Source organism: Caloenas nicobarica, chromosome 6, assembly GCF_036013445.1.
Source record: "Caloenas nicobarica isolate bCalNic1 chromosome 6, bCalNic1.hap1, whole genome shotgun sequence".
Taxonomy (NCBI): domain Eukaryota; kingdom Metazoa; phylum Chordata; class Aves; order Columbiformes; family Columbidae; genus Caloenas; species Caloenas nicobarica.
In genome coordinates, this window is record NC_088250.1 from 41,704,276 (window position 1) to 41,723,454 (window position 19,179).

General features: G+C 48.5%; 2 non-coding genes across 2 annotated transcripts; one reads left to right on the forward strand and one right to left on the reverse strand.

The window, feature by feature from the left end:
* The first annotated feature begins 15,478 nt into the window (after window positions 1-15,478).
* Window positions 15,479-15,550, forward strand: TRNAA-CGC (transfer RNA alanine (anticodon CGC)). The gene has a single exon. It is a non-coding gene; the product is annotated as a tRNA-Ala (tRNA).
* A 231-nt stretch (window positions 15,551-15,781) lies between these two features.
* On the reverse strand, window positions 15,782-15,852 carry TRNAG-GCC (transfer RNA glycine (anticodon GCC)). The gene has a single exon. It is a non-coding gene; the product is annotated as a tRNA-Gly (tRNA).
* Window positions 15,853-19,179: the final 3,327 nt, after the last annotated feature.

Below are 19,179 nucleotides of genomic sequence, written 5' to 3' on the forward strand. Positions count from 1 at the left end.
GAGGTCCCCACCGCCCCCCCGCGTTTCCATTCCCCACGGAAAATTTCAGCCGATTTTATTTTATTCTTTTATTTATTCCCTCTGATTTGCATCACTGGGGCAGTGTGGGCTGGGGAAAGTGTAGGGGCGAGGATGCAAAGCAGAACTGTATATATATAATACATATATATATATATATATATATGTGCACACTGCACTTGTTATAAAACTATTATTAATCTTAATTTCGTGGGTGCATCCAGCACCAGCTGCGATGGATTTGGAGGGGTTGCTGGTCCGATGAGGCCATATATGTGTATATATATGTGCACACTGCACTTGTTATAAAACTATTATTAATCTTAATTTTCCAGGTGCATCCAGCACCAGTTGCAACGGATTTGGAGGGGTCGCTGGTCTGATGAGGCCATATATATATATATGTGCACACTGCACTTGTTATAAAACTATTATTAATCTTAATTTTGCAGATCCATCCAGCATCAGCTGCAATGGCTTTGGAGGGGTCGCTGGTCCGATGAGGCCTCTCTGTGCTGGGCTCCCCAAAGCAGCTCTGGACACCGACCCCAGATTTTGCAATTCAGCCTGGAAAAAAAAAAAAGAAAAAAGAGTAGAAATTAAATAACTGTGAGTCCTTCCCCGCTGCAAACTGAGGCAACAGGGTGCTCTGCACACCAGGGATGGTGCTGCTGCTCACAGGTGATTTGTCAGAAAAGTTCCCCAGACTGGAGCGTGCGGGGTGTGGTGAAGGCTGGGAACAGCTACTGCGCATCGAACTGCACAGAGCAACAGAATAAAAGCCAACGCACCCAACACGGTGCAACCCGAACCTAAAAAAACCATTTTCAATGCAAAATCCTTGCCTTACATAAAACCCCCATGAAGCACTTATATATGAATCGTTTATGCAAAACTGTGATCATTCCTTCCCAATATGTTTCTCTTGCTGTAAGTCAGTCATCATTCTCACTTCAAAAATCCTTTTCCCTTTAAGCTGACGCTGTAAAAACCCAAACACCCAAGACAAACCACCTCCCACCGTCTGGCTCGCTCGCATCCAGAAAGATCATTTCCACTTTGCGCTTATATTCTCCTGCTCCTACAGAGTCACTGAGATTTATCAAATGGGAGGCAAGGTGATAAAGGTCGGTAGAGAAATCATACAATGCTTAAGACACCTCTGATCTGCAAGGGCCATTTAAACCAGTGTTTGGGGGTCTCGGTGTCCTCATGGTGCTCAGCCCAAGGCCGTTCCATGTGTCCCCTGGGCTCCCGGGACTGTCACTGTCACACAGCGCTTGGCATCACTCATACCACAATAGTTCACACAGGCTATAGTTTCAACATCACAGAAAAAAACTTACTGCAAAGGCCCTTATAGGGATAAGTAATACATCTAATTACCATATCCTTAGAATAGATGTAATATAAATTTCATTACTCACTTAAAAGTTCTAAAGTTAACAGCATAAACTTGAAGTTGAGTAATTAAGTAATCCTTATATAGACACTTATTAAAGTATTTATACATATTATCTTAAATCTACATCTATCATTTTGCCAATTAAAATTAGGACTTTAATTGCAATTAAGTAATTTAATTGCCAATTGAACAGCAAAATTGCTAAGTGACTAATTTTAATGCCTATTTTAATTACCAATCATGACTGGGGAGGGAGCTAATCAAGCAGTATCAAAGTAACGATGTGAAAAAAAATGGAGAACAAACATTCAAGACTACATGCTTTTAAAAAAGATCTCTAAATTAAATAAATGCAAACACAATTTTATACATGTGGTGAAATGCTGTATTTTGGTATCCAAATACACGAGCACAAGAACACGTTTAATTAAAAAGCAGCGTCGCTCTTCCCCCAGAGCACTGACAATGAAGTGTCCCTTGTCCCTTGTTTCTGCATTCGTGTCCCCGCAGGATGACCCCACAGCCGTGCGGGGTGGGAGCTGTGGCAGCCGCTGACTGGCTGAGAAATGTCTGAAACCAAAAAGCTGGGAAACGTCAGAAGACAGAAGGCCCCCAAAACACCGGCCACAAGGGAACAGGGGCACTGATGGGCCAGAGGAGCGAGGGACCCTGGCAAACGTTCAGTGTCACTGCTGCACCCCCTTCCCGTGCGACACCATCACCTCCCGTGCAACAGGGTGACAGAGAAACTCACGGCCCTTGTCACCCACAGCGCCCATTGCTGCGCCCTCCCCAAGGAAAAGTGCAGGCGCGCACACACGTGCACACACGTGCGCACACACACACGTGCGCACACACACACGTGCACACACACACACACGCACACACACACACATGCACACACGCATGCACGTGCACACTGAGGTGTGTCGTCACTGCTCCCGCTCCCTCCCATTGGTGGTTAAAGGAAGCAAAGGTGAATTACAAGCATTTTTGACCCTGAATAGCCCACACAGGGGGACCAACCCCAAGCATACTCCAAAAAGTAAAATTCCATCTTCCTGCAAGGCTCCGCCCACCACTAACTAACAAGGTTTTCCAGCTCATTAGAACAGCTTCCACAGGAGGATGCGCTGCAGCTGACCCCAGAGGCCGTATTTGGGAGACCATCTGTGTGTAGGCCTGCTTCGGGGACTGCTCTTTTCAATAAAAGTGCAAAAATTCATGTCATTCCTACCTATGAGTGAAGCAAACTCCCAAGGAAAGTCACAGTGTTTGTTTAAGATGAAGAAGAGCAGGAACTGATCTGTGGGCGCTGTAGTTGTACACCCAGCAGTAGAAGGACCGTAACTGGATCCCAGTCCCCTGGTTGAGTTTTAGCTGTTGCAGCCACAAGAGCAGACGCCAGCGCTGCTGCACCGGGGGTAGTGGGCAGTGCCGCAGCCAGCACCAGGGCAGCAGCCAGCACGGCCAGACACAGCCACACTGCAGCTGCCTCCCCTGGGGATGCCACACATCAGGAACTCCGTGAAACACCCACCTCTGGCGTCTTGTTAATGCATCGAGTCTGCGCTGCGGTATGTGTGTGGCAAGTGGGCATCACGGTGTTGAAGGATCTCCCTGTGCGCAAGCGACTGTTTATTCATACACAGGCAAGCCCGGCTTTGGTACCTCGCTCAGACGGGTGTCCCATGGCAGCATCACAGGTTTGCTCCTTCTCCAGGCCAGCAAGACTTGGCTGGTGCCCTGTATGACAGGGACCCTGTTTGTGTGGCCCGTAGGAAGAGGATGCTGCACCGTCAACGCAGCCTCTGCACCAGGCCATTCCCTCTGTGAACACGCTTCGGTACTCGAGCCCTTCACACATACCCTGTCCAGCTTAGGCAAGTGTTTCAGGGTGAGGTTTGGGAGAGGGAAGCTTTGTTTCCTCTTCTACAGAGCAGAAGTTGAAGACTTACAAAAAGTTACTTGATGTGTACAAGTGGCTGCTACTACTTGTACCAGGAATCCCCACCACAGGCCAACACCCGTTCCCCCGCACGGGGACAAGGCTGGGGAAGCGGCAGCACCAGGTCCCTTCCCGCTGTGTCAACACACGCACTGCAGGATGTTTATACTGACAGATCCTGGTGTTATCACCCAGAGATCCAAAATGAGTAGTATTAATTTCACTTCGGTGAATAACTCCCAGCAGGAAAGAGGACCAAAGCATCTTTTTGTCCACTTTCACTGTAGCACTTCTTCGTGCAAGGTGCCAGGTCTCAAAGCACAGGCCCCAGCAGAGGAAGAGGCAAGTCGCACATCAGGCACGAGCCTTGTGCCTGTGCCCAACCCCGCCGGCAGCACCTGGTCCCTACACCACCAGAAATCAGCTACAGATCAGCATCTTCACCGTGGTGCCCACAGTGCCGCACTGACCTCCCCTGCGGGACGCGCCGGCAGCACCAGCCCGGGCAGTAAATGAGAGTGTACATGTGCGTGTTCCTGCGGGAACCGTCGGGGTTCCACACGGCGGCTGTGACAGCAGCAGAGCCCCGATGTGAAGTTCAGAGCCCCAGTGTGGAGTCAGAGCCATCAGAGCGCAGGGGGGCTCATGGCCAGACTTAGATGCGAATGGAGCAGCTCATGAACACTCCATTACCCACTTATATTTTCCTAACATTTCCAAAGAAGCATCATTCTCCCCCCTTTCCTGCTCTTAGTCCACCCCTGAAACTCAGTTGCAGTGCTAGTGTCAGATGATATAAGGTATTTATGACGGTAATGTTTATTTCAGCTTATTCTTATTAACATGTGCTTATTCCGCGGAAGACTATAAAGCTGTATTTTCCCTCTATTATTACCGGCAAGCAAGCACAACAGGTCGCACATCAACGCCTGCCTGCTTTGACAGCTGTCAAGGCCCCAGAATGCAAATAGACGTTTACAGCGATTGAAGTCTGGCTCGCTTTGGCCACGTCCCTCACACAACAGCCATGAGATCCGTTCACCACCTTATCGTCACACAGGTCAAGGCACAGGAACCGCACGGCGCCATTCATCTCCCCGCGCCGAGCCGCCGCGTTTTTCCCAGGATATATTTGATTGATATCCCGCGAGGTGAAAGGCTAAACGGACCATATGGCACGTGTTGCGTCCCATATGCTCTCTGCCCATCCGTGCTAAAGCTGCCATTACCAACATCTGCCCTCCCCGGCGATCCAGCTGTGCGGAGCTGTTGCCGGGACCGCGCTCCGCCGACAGCCCCGCCCGGGCCCCGGGCCCCCCCGCCGCCCCGGGCCGCTCCGCCCGCTGCGCCCCGCCGCCCGCCCGCCGCTACCTGCCTGCGCCGCTGCGGAGCGGAGCGGAGCGCGGCCGGGAGCCGAGAGCCCGGAGCCGAGAGCCCGGAGCCGAGAGCCCGGAGCCGGGGCAGGGAGCCCGGAGCCGAGAGCCCGGAGCCGGGGCAGGGAGCCCGGAGCCGGGGCCCGGGGGCCGCCGCGCCCCCTCGCAGCTGCTGCCGCCGCCGCCAAGCGCGTCAGCGCCGGTCACGCCGCGGCCCCGTGACGGCAGCGCCGGCGGAGCGGCCCCGGGGCGGGGGGGAGGACGGGGGGCGCTGACGGCGGCGCGGGGGCGGCCCCGGGGCTCCCCCGCCTCCCCCCGGCTCCCTCCGGGTCCCCGCGGGTCCCTCCGGCCGCGGGGCCGCGCTCCCCGCCCGGCTTCGGGGCTTGGCGTGGGCTTGTTTTGGTGTGGGGGATTTGTTTGGTTTGGTTTGGTTTTGGGGGGTTGTTTGGTTTTGGTTTGGTTTGTTTTGGGGGGTTTGGTTGTGGTTTGGTTTGGTTTGGGGGGGTTGTTTGGTTTTAGTTTGTTTTGTTTTGGGGGATGTTTGGTTTTGGTTTGGTTTGTTTTGGGGGTTTGGTTTTGGTTTGTTTTGTTTTGGGGGATGTTTGGGTTTGGTTTGGTTTGGTTTGGTTTTGGGGGGTTGTTTGGGTTTGGTTTGTTTTGGTTTGGAGGGCTGGTTTGGTTTAGTTTTGTTTTGTTGGGGTTTTTTTGTTTGTTTGTTTTTTCCACGCACGCCCCGACGTTTCACTGCAATTCCATTTGACCTCCCTAGGGCTGTTTCGCACTGGAAATGGTGCTGCTCCATCTCAGCTCCCGCACAGCTCAGCGAGCGTCTACGTGTCCGCTCCCATCTCAGGGTCAAACAGGTGCCGGCCTGCCCGGGGTGCAGCTCCCCAGCTCCACGACAAGGGGTGCGTCGTGGTTTGATGTCAGTTGAGCATCCTCTGGATGGAAGCTATTCCAGAAACCAGACTAATTTTAGTACCTTGTAAAGTTTTCTTACATAAAACACACATCTATATACTCACACACACCCCCACACACATACACACTATAACGCATATGTAGATTGGGTTTTTAACTTGGCAGTGTTTTCCTAAAAGGTTTGAAACTGCCAGAAGTAGTAACTACGCTGCAGATACTATTATAGCTTCTCATTTGCTATTCATTTCTGAATTTCTGTTACCTGGCAAGAATGCCAGCCAGGTTGGAATAATGGCAAGAGAACCCCAAGACTGTCCCGGGAATAGCGCAGGCCCCTTTGCGGGTGCTGGGACGGCACTGGAAGGCAATTGGGAAGCGCCTGCAGCCGCCACTGCATCGGCAGGTCAGGGAAGGGACAGCAGAAAAGTGGAGCTGCACCTTTCCAGCTCTTCCAGGCATTTTGCTTCCTGTAGAATACATGAAAAACCAGGATGCTGAAGGTGCCATGAGTGCCCTGGCGGCCCGTGCCGCGCTGCGGTGATGGTGGAGCTGGACGGGGTCTGCGACAGCCATCGCTGGCATTGCTTGGGAATTGTCTTGGGGACTGGCTCCAGGCTGTTCTGCCAGCTCTGGAAACCCCCCAAAAATGATACTTGAGTGATGTATTTATGCCACAAGCACTCTAAAATAGCATAATTGCATATTGTTTTCCCTGCGTTTTGGGAATTAACTGACAAAACACACAGAAATCTGGTTTAGTTGACTACTTTCTCTAAGAGAAATCCCTTTTGCTGTTTTAAGTGAAACCCCTTCTTGTTTCGGGAGGGATTTTCTCAACATATCTGGGATCCTTCCCCCTCATACTGTCCTCAGAACTTCATTCCCTGAGAGATGCTGCCCCGTTTGCCTGCGGGAAAACACAACTCCTGGCCAGAGGGGCAGGTTTCCAGCGCAGCCCCCTCCAGCCGCCGGCTGTGCCGGGGGGTGTTGCTGGCCCCATGTCCAGATGGACACCCCCATCCAGAGGTCCTTGTGCACAGGGGGTCGGTGAGCAGCTCCCAAAGTTCCTCTGGGTCTGGGCGCTGCTCGGAGCTGGAGCCAGGAAAGGCGCTTGACACACAAGGAGTATTTTTCCTCCAAGATGTTTTTAATTACTGGAGCCTCATAACAACAGCGTGAGGTTGCTTGGGACGTGGTATCAGGAGCCGTGTCCGCGGGTGCCAAACCCGCCTGCGCGAGAGAGGGTGTTTCTGGGGACATGTCAGCATCGTTGTCTCCCATCCCGCAGTGCGGTCACTTGCACAAAGCCTCACAGCTGCGAAACATAATGCCGGAGGAATGTCTGGTGTGACCGAGCTACTAGGAGTCTATTTCTGTAATCGCCCACCAGACTCAGTTTGTTGAAGTTCTCTCAAACACTTCACTGTGGGATGGACGCGCTGCCAAAAGCGAAGCGTTTGGCCCGGTGAATCCATCGCTGCAGGGCACGGCTGCGACCCCTCGCTGGCTGAAATGGCTGTGCATGGCGATGTGTGAGGCGGAGGATGTGTGGTCTGCGTTTGCAGGGGAGGGGACAGCGGTGCCGATGGCCCCACCAGCGCTGCCGCGGTGCGGGTGGCCCTGTGAGCTCAGCCCTGCTGCTCGAGGACCGACGTGAGCTGCTTTGGGGCTCCATCCCTCACACAAGTTTTAAGAAAATATTTTTCCACTGAGGCTGTGAGCCTCAAGGCCTCCTGAAACAGGGATGTTTTGAGTGTTTTACACGATATCTTTGAAAACTATGATGCTGATGAGTAGCGAGTGGGAGCTGTGTGCGTGCGGCTCTGGCGGTGCCAGCCGCCGCCCCCAGCCCAGCGGTCTGCGCTGAGATTGCGGCACAAGAACCCCCGTCATGGGCGGTCAGGGTGTCCCTGGGCTCCGCCGGGTCCTCCTCAGCCGGGATGTGTCCCCAGCAAAGGGACTTTCCCCAGGGACATCCAGTTTTCACCTCCCGTTCCCTCAGCCAGCCCGGGTGACGTCCTGGTTTGCGAAACACACGTTTCATTTCGAGAGGTGACCGACTCGCGTGTTGCAATCCTCGCTCTGAGCTAAGTCCAGGTTATCAAACACAGTCCCTTTTTGGCAAGGGGGCTGTTAAAGCCGGTGTTTGCTGCTGGAGGTTCTGATGACGGTCACAAACGGAGCTGTCGGCAGCGCTTGTCCAGCCACTCGGGTGACAATGACCTTCCCCAGAGCTGGCTCTGCCACGGGTGTCGAGCAGCCAGCAACTGCCAGGTTACAAGTTCAGAAACAAAATCTCATGGGAATTCTGGTTATCTCCCGGGTAAAAGGCTCGTAGTGTACTGCGGGCTCCAGAGAATAGTGGTAAAATTAAGAAAAAACAGCTCATGATAGTCACGAATTTGCGAAACTCTTCATGTATGTGACAGTTTCTGTCATCGGAGGTAAATGGCAAGGAGAATAAACCCGTTAATGCAGCATGTTAATTGAATACAGGACTTGTGTAGAGAATGGAGTTTGTAATTATGAGTATAGTTATTAAACTATCATTTTGCTTTTTAAAATGCCTGACTTTAATACAGAGTATAAAGGAGTTATGCTTAAAGAAGTTAATTATTTCCAGTGCTTCAAAAAGGGAAGTCTAAGCTGAAAATAATTTACCAAAATTGGTAAGACAGATTTTTAATTATCAGTTTTAAAACGCTGTCATAGGCTATCGGCTGAGCCTTATTTTTACTGTGGCTGAGAAATGTGCTTTACCCTGGGTGGATTCTGCTGGTTTTCGGGGTTTCCCTGGCCCGCGCTCCACAGGGCTCCCGGGCCACGGGTTGGAGTCACTGCCGTGCCTGGGAGGACCCGTATTTTCCATCAAAAATACTCAAACTGTAGTTCCACCTGCACGCAGAATGGAAGAAAAACTGTGATTTTTTTTTTTCGGTTTAAATGACATGGGATCCGATTCTTCGATGTGAAAAAAAAAAAAGATTAAAACTGAGGTAAAAATTGAATCCCATTAATTTTACTAGTAAATAAAAATATTTTATTTTTTGGATGAGAGAGCTTTAATAATAAGAGGTATCATAAAGAGAGGAATCAAAACTGCATCATATATTTACCAGATTGTTCATTACAAAAGCCAACAGAACTAGGCCGTATTGATGTGAAAAGCAAGAAGAAATATATTCGTTTCCAGATCACAACATTCCAGTACGAGATATCATTGGAAGACCAAGTTAATGGAATGAGTCTGGATTAATAACAGAGCGAGGAAAGGGACACATTTTTGATCTGAAGTCCTCGGGCCGTGAGGCTTGGATGTGTTTCTGTGGAGTCAGTGGTGGCTTCTGCGTGAAGGGGCAAGAATCAGTTTGGCTGAGTTCCCAGTTCCATGGGAATTTGACTTTGGTTTATTAACTCTTTTTTAAAGAAATAAAAAGTTGAGTCTAATTTTTTAAGAAATTTGAAGTTTCGGTCTTCCTCATTTACCTAAAACGATGGTCATGTAATGGCTCTGTAAGAACTCACTCTCTCTGCTGTATGAAGATCCTATTTAACACACATCGTATGGTCTTGTTCAGCCTCATAGCAAGATCCTTCCACCCTGCAAGCTCCCAACAGACTAGACTGGCAGTTCAGAAAACCGAGCCCAGGGAAAACCTCTTTGATAAATGTGACCAACAAAGTAGCTACTAAAGCAGTAAATCTGCATTTTTATTCCACTGTCAAATATACCATACCCACACCTCGCAGCAGGTTAACATCTGGATAAATTTGGGCAATTTATTCAGTGGCAACTAGAGCAGGAATTAACTGGATGCGCTGGTATATTGAAAAACACAAACACAACCAAACTCTTGGCATGGTTAATGCCACGGAGGTGAACGCAGCCAGCGGAGAAGAGCTGGTTCTCAGGAGAGCAGCCAGGGGTGGGGAGAACAACGGCCGGGGAAGGGCAGGAGGAACGGGGCTGTGCATGTGACGGAGAATTGCTTTGTTTGTTTATTTTTTAATCTTGTCAATATCGTAGCATCATGGAATCGTTTAGCTTGGAAAATACCTTTAAGATCATCAAGTCCAACCATAACCCAGCCCTGGCACTGCCCCATGTCCTGAGAACCTCATGTCCGTCTGTCCAGCCCCTCCAGGGATGGTGACTCCAGCACTGCCCTGGGCAGCCTGTTCCAATGCCCCACAGCCCTTTGGGGAAGAAATTGTTCCCCACATCCAACCTCAGCCTCCCCTGGCGCAACTTGAGGCCGTTTCCTCTGGTCCTGGCGCTTGTTCCTGGGGAGCAGAGCCCGACCCCCCTGGCTCCAAGCTCCTTTCAGGCAGGTCAGAGATCAGAAGGTCTCCCCTCAGCTCCTGTTCTCCAGCTGAACCCCCAGCTCCCTCAGCCGCTCCCATCACCCTTGTGCTCCAGCCCCTCACCAGCCCCGTTCCCTTCTCTCAACCCGCTCCAGCACCTCGAGGCCTTTCTTGGCACGAGGGGCCCCAAACTGCCCCCAGGATTGGAGATTCCCTTGCACAGAGAGGTGGCAGAGGGGGGCACAGGCAACCCCTCTCCTGCTCCTCATCCACCGCATTTAGCGTATGGTTTGGGTGGAAAGCAAACTGTGGCCACTGAACTGCTGATGGCACGAAATTAGAGCTGTGCAACGGGAAGTGTCCAGAATGCCGAGGACAAACACCAGTTCCATGGTTCTTCAGCCCCACTTGAGGCCACTTGCCTCCAGCCAGCAGGAGGAAAGAAGAGACCAAAGGGATGTGGGACAGAGATCCCTCACTCAGTTTGACGGGTTTTGTCCATGCAGAAATCAAGCCTTTTAGCAAGCCTAGAAGTCAGCATTATACACAGAAGAAATTGTTGGCTGTTGTAATCCGCAATGATGAAAAATTATTATTAAGTACAAAAAAGCACTTGTTAATAAGAGGCCACATCTCCAGGATCTCCAGGTCCATTTGGTTGGACACATTTGTGCTGGTTTTGGTGGGGACAGAGTTAATTTTCTTCACAGTAGCTGCTATGGGGCTATGTTTGGGATTTGTGCTGAAACAATACGGGGATGTTTTCACTACTGCTGAGCAGCCCTTGCACAGCACCAAGGCCTTTTCTGGTCCTCACCCTTCCCTGCCAGTGAGTAGGGCTGGGGACACAAGGAGCTGGGAGGGGACACGGCCGGGACAGCTGACCCCCACCGACCAAAGGGACATCCCACACCATGTGGCATCCTGCTCCATGATAAAACCTGGGGGCAGAAGAAGGAATGGGGGATGTTCAGAGCGATGGTATTTGTCTTCTGGAGTCACCGTTACGGGTGATGGAGTCCGGCTCCCCTGGGGTGGTGAACACCCACCTGACATGGGAACCGGGGAATTAATTCCTCGTTTTGCTTCTCTTGCATGTGCAGCTTTTGCTTTAGCCATTAAACTGTCTTTGTCTCAACCCACGAGTTTTCTTGCTTTTACTCTTCCGATTCTCTCCCCATCCCACTGGGGGGAGTGAGCGAGTGGCTGGGTGGGGCTGAGCTGCCCGCTGGGGTTAAATCACGACAACAATTTTATCCTAAGCTTAAAGGGCTCACACCTCATCCTGTAATATCTCAACATTGTTTATTTCCAAAAGATTTGCATCTTCCTTTTGTCTGAAAAAAACATTGATGTTTTGGATTCCAGATGTAACCTGACGAACAGGAAGAACAGAGAAGCAAGAAATTCCCCTGGAGAAAATGGAGCGCTGGAAACTGAAATGCTCTGTAGTAATTTGAAGTAAGAGTTATGCTTGAATTAAGATGATGAGTATGAGCTTTGCCTTCTTGTTGTGTAATTTCAGTCAATCAGAAAAGACCTTCCTTAATATTTGTAATGATGTTGTGGTTCAGACTGGGTTAATGAGCATGTCGTATGATTCTTATCACTAGAAGGTGAAGTGTTTCAATTGGGATATAAATATATCTATCCAAAGCTTTTCCAGGAACAGCAAAGAACATTTGTTCCAAGAGAGAGCTCATAATATCTCTACCTTAAAAATATGATACTTAGCAAGCAAACTGAAAAAAAAGTATTTCTTGTGCATTATGTTTCTGCAAGCTGGGGACAGAGCGAGAACTGCAAATGTGGAATAAGGTTTAGAGAATAAGTCAGTGCTTTAGGAAATAATAATAATAATAGTGTACATTTGCAGAACTGGGTAAAATATTTTGTAGAATATTTTAATCAGGCATTCTCTAAACAAACACGGAGTGTCCTGTGGAATGATCTGTCCTCATGAGGCTCCGTGTGTGTTTGCAAACCAGCTCCTACCGCGGCTGCACAGGCAGGTCTGTGAATCCAAGGCCTGTGAAGAAAGCAGGAGCATTCCACAGGCTGGACGGCTTTATAATCCGTGTAAATCTGTGTAACTGTGCTAGACTCTGTCTTTCTGAGCTTTACAAAAAACCCTCCTATTTGCCCCAAATCCTGAGATGTTAATTTTCATCTCTGATTAAGCTGAAGACCAGTCGAGGCTCCTTTTATTAAGTCGTGCAGACTCCTACCTGCTTCCCGAGGGCTGAATGTGGCTGAGAAAACCATTGTAATATTGGGTGATTAATTTGCCGGTCAAATAATTTCTGCAGGGCTATAATTTACTTATCTGTCTGCAACTCTAATGAATCTCCCAGTTCAGTAGTTTAATCCTGTTTTCTGCCTTTTTCTCTCCTTTTTAACTCTAACTTTCATAATTCTTTACTATGGGCTGATTCGTAACCTCTATTTTTGGGATGTTCTTATGATGTTCTCATTGGGAACAACAAACACCAGCTAAACACTCAGACTCTGTAGTATTCCTTGCATGACTGGGAACTAACGAAAGACTTGCTTTATTCCTCCATTTCACCAGAACAAACAAGGGAGTTAATTCAGTAAAATCAAAGATGTAAAAATACAGGAGAAAAAGAGAGCTGTATTTGGAGGACTTTAGATGGTAATTTTATTCCAACCCAGTCTAACATGTGCAGAATTTCCTAATGGTTATGCTGGGCACTATATTCCCTGATTAGTGGTAGGAGGTAAAAACTATTTGTTTGCCAAATAATGTTTCTGATTTTTTTAGTCGTTTAACTTTGCAAGTCAAAACTTTGTCCTCTTTATTTTTCCTAATACATTTATTATTTAAAATTATTTGGTAAGTGGCGTAAATAAGTAGCTAGCATGTTGTTCATAATCTCTGAAATTTGTCACTTTACAGTTTTCCTAATCTCCAGTGGGAATGTTTTTTGAAGGACAGGAACGCTAAATAAAGTATAAACAATGTCAGAGATTCGTGAATATTCTGCGCTGACTCATTTGGATGCCTCAAACCAATGGACAAGATGGGATTGCACAAGGCAATGAGTGTGTGCGGCTGAGCCGGAGCAATGAAACGAACACGCTTCCTACGTTTGTTTTACACTGCTGTGCTGTGCCTCTGTATTTCATTGAATGAGTGCGTTTATTTTAAGAAGGAATTTTGAGTGCAAACGTTTAATCCTGGGAACAAGTGCAGAGATAGGAAACTGTCTCAGAAAGCAACACAGTGAGGCCTGTCTGTCGCATTAGAATTTATTGTGCTCGTTCCCGTGCAGGCTGTGATCGGGAAACTTTGAAATGGAACTCTCTTCAGGCTGGACTACAGAAATCCATCAGCGTGGAGAAAATGGCTGTGGAAAATACAGGGTAAATTTAAGCACGTGTCTCACAAGAATGGATGGAAAATGCAAAAAATTGAGCAGATGCAATGCAAACCCTGTCCCCAGGGCCAAGGAAGGGCTCCCCGAAAGGTTTGCGGGTACCAGGAAGGAGTTAATCCCCCCAAGGAATGCGGAGGAGCTGCCAGATAACAGAGTGACATTGTTTTTCCTTGCTGTCAGCACAGAAACCCAAACACAAAGACGTGAATGTTGTCCTGTGAGAGCGGCTGAATGTGGGGCTTGTGCCCTGGCAGCCGGCAGCACTGCAAACTGCTGGGCACCCCATGGGCCAGGGATTCCTGGAACCAGGGGCTGCCCCAGACATCTGGACAGGACCAGCTGTGGGCGACAGGATGGGGAGATGTGCACGTGGCAGCGCCGGGAGCTGCATCGTTCCATTCCTGCCTCCTGGAGTTTTGAGAACACGCAGCACTGGTAGGCTTGGACTTACCATCGAGTAGATTTATAGCCATCTATGGGTCATTTTGTTTTACTTTACAGCTCAGTGTAAGGCATCTTCATTCCTCCCGTAGCATCCACATGTTGAGTCTTGCCTGAATAATTCAATTTATTCTGTGTTTGGTAGGTGATGGTCCGGAGGATATTTAGATCTAGCTGCAATAGAAGCGTTGTTTCACTTTAATATAGGCAGCACATACGCTCTCGTGTTGGTTCCACAGGGGCAGTAATTAAATACTTGCTGATATACTTTGGTTATGTAGCTGCTCTTCTCAGCAGCTTCAATGTGCTCTGCTCTGATCCACCTCCCGAATGAGAAGTTTCACAATTGGACTGACTGTCCATCAAAGCTGAGAAATCCATAAAGGCATAGTAATATCTGTATTATTCATTTTCTGCTATTCTGAAGTCTACAGAAAGGTAAACAAGAGGAGAAAAACCTGAAGAGAAGGTTTGAAATTGCTTTGTGTTTTTATTGCAGTGGTTGGCATTAACCTGCTCTGCACCTTTGGCTCAGCCTTGTTAGCAGCCACTGCTCTTCCTCTGTGCTAACAGACACATCAATAGTTTGTATGTTAATTATGAAAATCAAATTCAGTAACTCTTAGAAAGCTGCTTCTTAGGACCTGTTTTGAAGAAGGTCGTTCTGTTAAATGCTGCTTTCTGACAGGATAGAAAAATGTGAGTCGCAGAGGTTACTAATGTCAAAATGAGGTGAGCTGGAGGAACCGCGTTTGGTGGTGAAGGGTCCTCCACATCTCAGGCCCTTTGCAATGTGCACGGCTGCTTCCAGCAGCTTCCTGTAAAAGTAAAAATTAAACACACTACAGCATGATGTGCTATAGTGTAGATGCACATTGTGCATCCGAAAAATAGCCGCGAAAAATAGCACATACCCTGGAGATGGTACTTAGATTCTGAAAACAAAGCTGAATGAAGAGCGGGACCGGGTAGTCCCTACTAAAGCTGATGGAAATTGCTGGTTTTGCAGGGAATATGCCACCAAAAGGACCTGGCTGGGTTATTTTTCTTTTAGTATCAGGGCTCTAAACCTGACCAATCCATATTTAGATAGGAAAAATAGCCTAGAAGAGGTGCATTTTATGTCATAGGAAGTCATTTCTCACTTGACAATTTAGAAATTCAGATTTGTTGGGAAAACCTGAGATTAAGGAAGACGCACAGAAGCAGACGGGGCTTCAAGCATGTCCCGGGCTCTTCCCCCCTCCCGGTGTGCGCTGCGGGCTCCCACCGAACGGGCTGGGGGTTCCGCGGCGGCTTTGCGGTCCGGGCACCGAGGAGCTGCTGCGGGCACCGGGGTGCAGAGAGAGGAGGAGATCTGTGAGGGACGGGGCTTTTCCCCGCGCACAGCCCCGCTCCACCGCAGACGGGGCTTGTGCTGCTCCCGGGCCCGGCGCCGCTCGCCGCGGGGCGCGGCTGGGGTGGCGATGCCCCGTTCCCGGCCCACACGCGGGGCGGGGGCGGCGGGGACACCGGCGGCGGGGACACCGGCGGCGGGGACACCGGCGGCGGGGACACCGGCGGCGGGGACACCGGCGGCGGGGACACCGGCACTTCCCACGCCGCACGGCGGGGGCCGCGGCCCGGCCCGCCCTCTGATAGCGCCCGGCGCGAAATTTGAGCAGCCGGGGATGTAGCTCAGTGGTAGAGCGCGCGCTTCGCATGTGTGAGGTCCCGGGTTCAATCCCCGGCATCTCCATCGGCGCTTCGTTTTTTGTTTCTATTGCTTTTTTTTTTTTTTCCTAAATATTCCCCTTCCGTTTAACAGGAAGACAAGCCGCCGCCGCAGCGCGCCGGGCCGCCGGCACGACATGCCTTCGCCCCAACGGCGCCGTTTGTTATCGCTCGGAAACCCCGCGGAGAAAATAAAAGGGCGCTGTAAGCGCTCGGGCCTCGAAACGTGGCCGTTTTTCCACCCCGAAAAACAAACTGCATTGGCCGGGAATCGAACCCGGGCCTCCCGCGTGGCAGGCGAGAATTCTACCACTGAACCACCAATGCGTGCTCAACAGCCTTGTCTTGACAACTCCTTCCTCAGAGTTCTTAAAATTATTCTTTTTTTCTCCTTTCTTCAATTCCATGTCCATAGTCAATACTTTCAAGTCATTATTTCCAGGGGAAAAAAAAGGTTTTTAGAAAGTCAGCAATGTCTGTATACAGGTATCCTCTAATGGATAAAAAACCCCTAGAAAATTGTATAATACACACATCATCCTTTCAATTTAAAAACTTTCAGACCAAGCCACAAAAGGTGTATCTTTGCTTCTTTTCCATACCGTTAGGACTTTGCCAGAGGAGGCCACAAGTTACGGGCTTAGGGGCTCACAGGATCTACTAATGGATCCTGACATTTCGGTACAACGTCACATTGTGTGGTGATATCAATAGAACACCTTCGCTTGCAATGTGATGTAATGATGCCGTGCTCTAATATAAATTGCATACAGGCTTGACATTTCGTTTGTCTTGGGCACGCTCCCAAGAATGGCCATGCGAGAGCCAAAGAGTCCAAGGAAAAGCAACATCAAGACTTCGATGTCCGTTCAGTTCATTGAGAGGGGGAATTTTTTCTGCACGCGTAAAGCAGAAGCTGAGCAAAACTTGCGTTCTTGGTGAATCTGGAAAGAAAGTCAAGACTGCGGTTTGCTCACCAGTCAGGGGGACACCAGGTGACAGTATTTCCCAGTCCCCAGGCCAGTAACAATGCCATTCAGTAACAATGCCAGAGTTCCCTTTCCCCTGCCCTTAATTGCTACTTCAGAACTTCCACTGACAGAAAGTAACACAGTAGATACTTGAAGTAAGAACTCTTATTCGGACAGTTACTTACAGTTGGATCTGTCAGCCTTTAAAGACTGTTTTCCCAGAGAAGCACTGGACCAGAAATCCCAAAGCAGTTAGGCAAAAAATATTCATATGGAGAAGACTCTAATTCATTATTTTAATATATCTGAGAGTTAGCCAGGCTGAGGTAAAGGGTTGACCAACAAGTTTCCCCTGCTCCTTTTACTCTCCCAGCCCCTGTCATTCCCCCCTGGCCAGCCGGTGTGACCACACGTTCCCGTGTCACGCGATGTGATTGCACCCGCTTTAAAACCGGTGTCGCATCAATCCCTGCATCGGTACATAAAAAAGGAAAGTGTGATGCTACAAATATATTTGTACCGTTTGCGCCAATTCACCTCTCCACGTGGAGCTGTATTAAGTGGTGTTTTTGTTAGAAATAATGCCTGAAGAGCAATTCAGATCCACCTGAAATATACCAAAGCCTCTTGGTAAGAACCAGCTGCCTGGTCATCATGTTTTACCAACACATACCTAATAGTGAATATTACCAGAAAAGTCTAGTCAAGGCTTCTTCCTGCGCCCCAAAATAATGAGGGATAACTGCAGGCCTTTCAAAATGGCTTCTAAAAGCCTCTTCAGCAAAGGCTTCCAAGTCACGCTCCTGTCTCTGTTTCCAGGGTGCAGAAAATTTGTACTGTTCCTGGTGAGCTCTGCGCTGAGTGGAGTGCACACACATCAACTCGATTTTAACAGGTCACGGAATAAGCCAGGCTTTTAAAAATATCCACCTACCCAAAAGGACAAATGAATACATATTGCGGAGCCTTCAGCAAAGGCTGTCGAAATAAAACAAACAAAACAATCGTGGTGGTCTTTTAGGTAAGACTTATAATGTAGAACAACTTGTCAGTGCGGGTTAAAGTTTTAAGGCCTAGCAATTTTGACAGCGTCCCTCTGAGCACAGGGAGAGCGCAGGGACGAGCAGGACAGCAAAAGGTCACTTGGTCACATATCTGCTGCCTCTTTTAAGTTTATCTCAAGACCCACTAGGCACGTCCCAATTAATTATTTAAATCTGCAGGGAAAAATATTTCTGTAGATGAAAAGGGATAATCTTACATTCTGGGGAAGCCACAGGGTGGCTGGCGTGGTCAAAAGTCGTGGTAAGAGGAAGCTGAAGCGTGGTGTCCGATCCACGGGCTCCAGACACCGAGGGGAGTCCTTCACACCCCGGAACGCCGATTTGTCCCAGGTACCAGCAAAGGGGACACTTACGGATTTTCCCATATCCCGTCGTTTTCAACTGAACAGCTCTGGATTACAAAAGGTCACCAAACCCAAACTGACAGTGATAGATGTGGTTATTCAAAATAACTTTTCCCAGCACAACCATTGATTATGTTGCGAGTGATCTGCATAAGTTATAAGCCTGTGGACACCCTGGAAAGGTCCCAGATACTATTCAAATGGTCACAAACAAAAGCCATCAGGCAAGCGGTGCCAGTGAAAGAGACACTGGAAGAGAACGAGTGACTCAGATCCCCTATTTCCTCATTACATACTGGAATATTAGTCTGGGGCTTTCCAAGTGTTTGTCTAAGCCTTTGAGCAGGTTTTCTAATATTTTTGCCTCATCAATCAAATGGAAAAAACATTTGGATACAAAGCAGATGTGTAAATCCACTGGGGCAGATTTTGGTCTGTCATTGTCTAAGAGAAAAAAATAATATAGCACTAATTCCAAAAAGCCTTTTCCATTTCATTTTCTGAATACAATCTCTCTCCGGCACACATAAGGAGAAAATAAATTTAGAAGATTCTTTTTACCACAACAAAAAATCTTTAAACAACATAAAATAAATACACTTAGATAGTCCAAGCAGTCTTGCTTTCAAAAAGATATTGTCTTTCTTTTCTCCCTCTCTGCCAGTGAAATTCCTGTTCTCTATAGCTCAGCTCTTTGCCCCAGAAAAATACAGATACTCCTGCACATCACTTCTTTCCATGGCCTGGCTCTCCTCTAGTTCAGCTGCCTGTGCTGCCATTGCAGGGAGAGGCCAATTAATTATTGTGTTTGTTCTGCAACAAATTATGTGACCTGTGACCTTATTCTTTTAAAACTGCAATTTTTGCATTTGTTTCTGTGACTCAGCCCTGATGTGTTGTCTTTATATAACTGCAAACAATAAGACATAATGATGACAATAACATATTACTTCAGTTTTAATAGAAAAATCAGCCACTTTCTCTTTTCAGACACACAAACACAGTGGCTGTTTTTACCTGTTGCAGTGCGGGGGGAAAATGTTCAAGCACCGGCCATCCAGCCCTGCTTTGGTTGGTAAATTGAGTATCTGATATGAAGCAACACAGTTGTATTTCCAAATGATACCTGATAGCAGCAGCCAGAGACAGGAACACTTTCAAATGTTTAATCACAGCCCTGACTAAGTACTTTTAATTTCCAGTGGGAGGACTTACCATGAATCTGCTTGAAAAAATCTCAGTAGAGAAATTCTGCTTCTGTTTCTGTCACTTCAT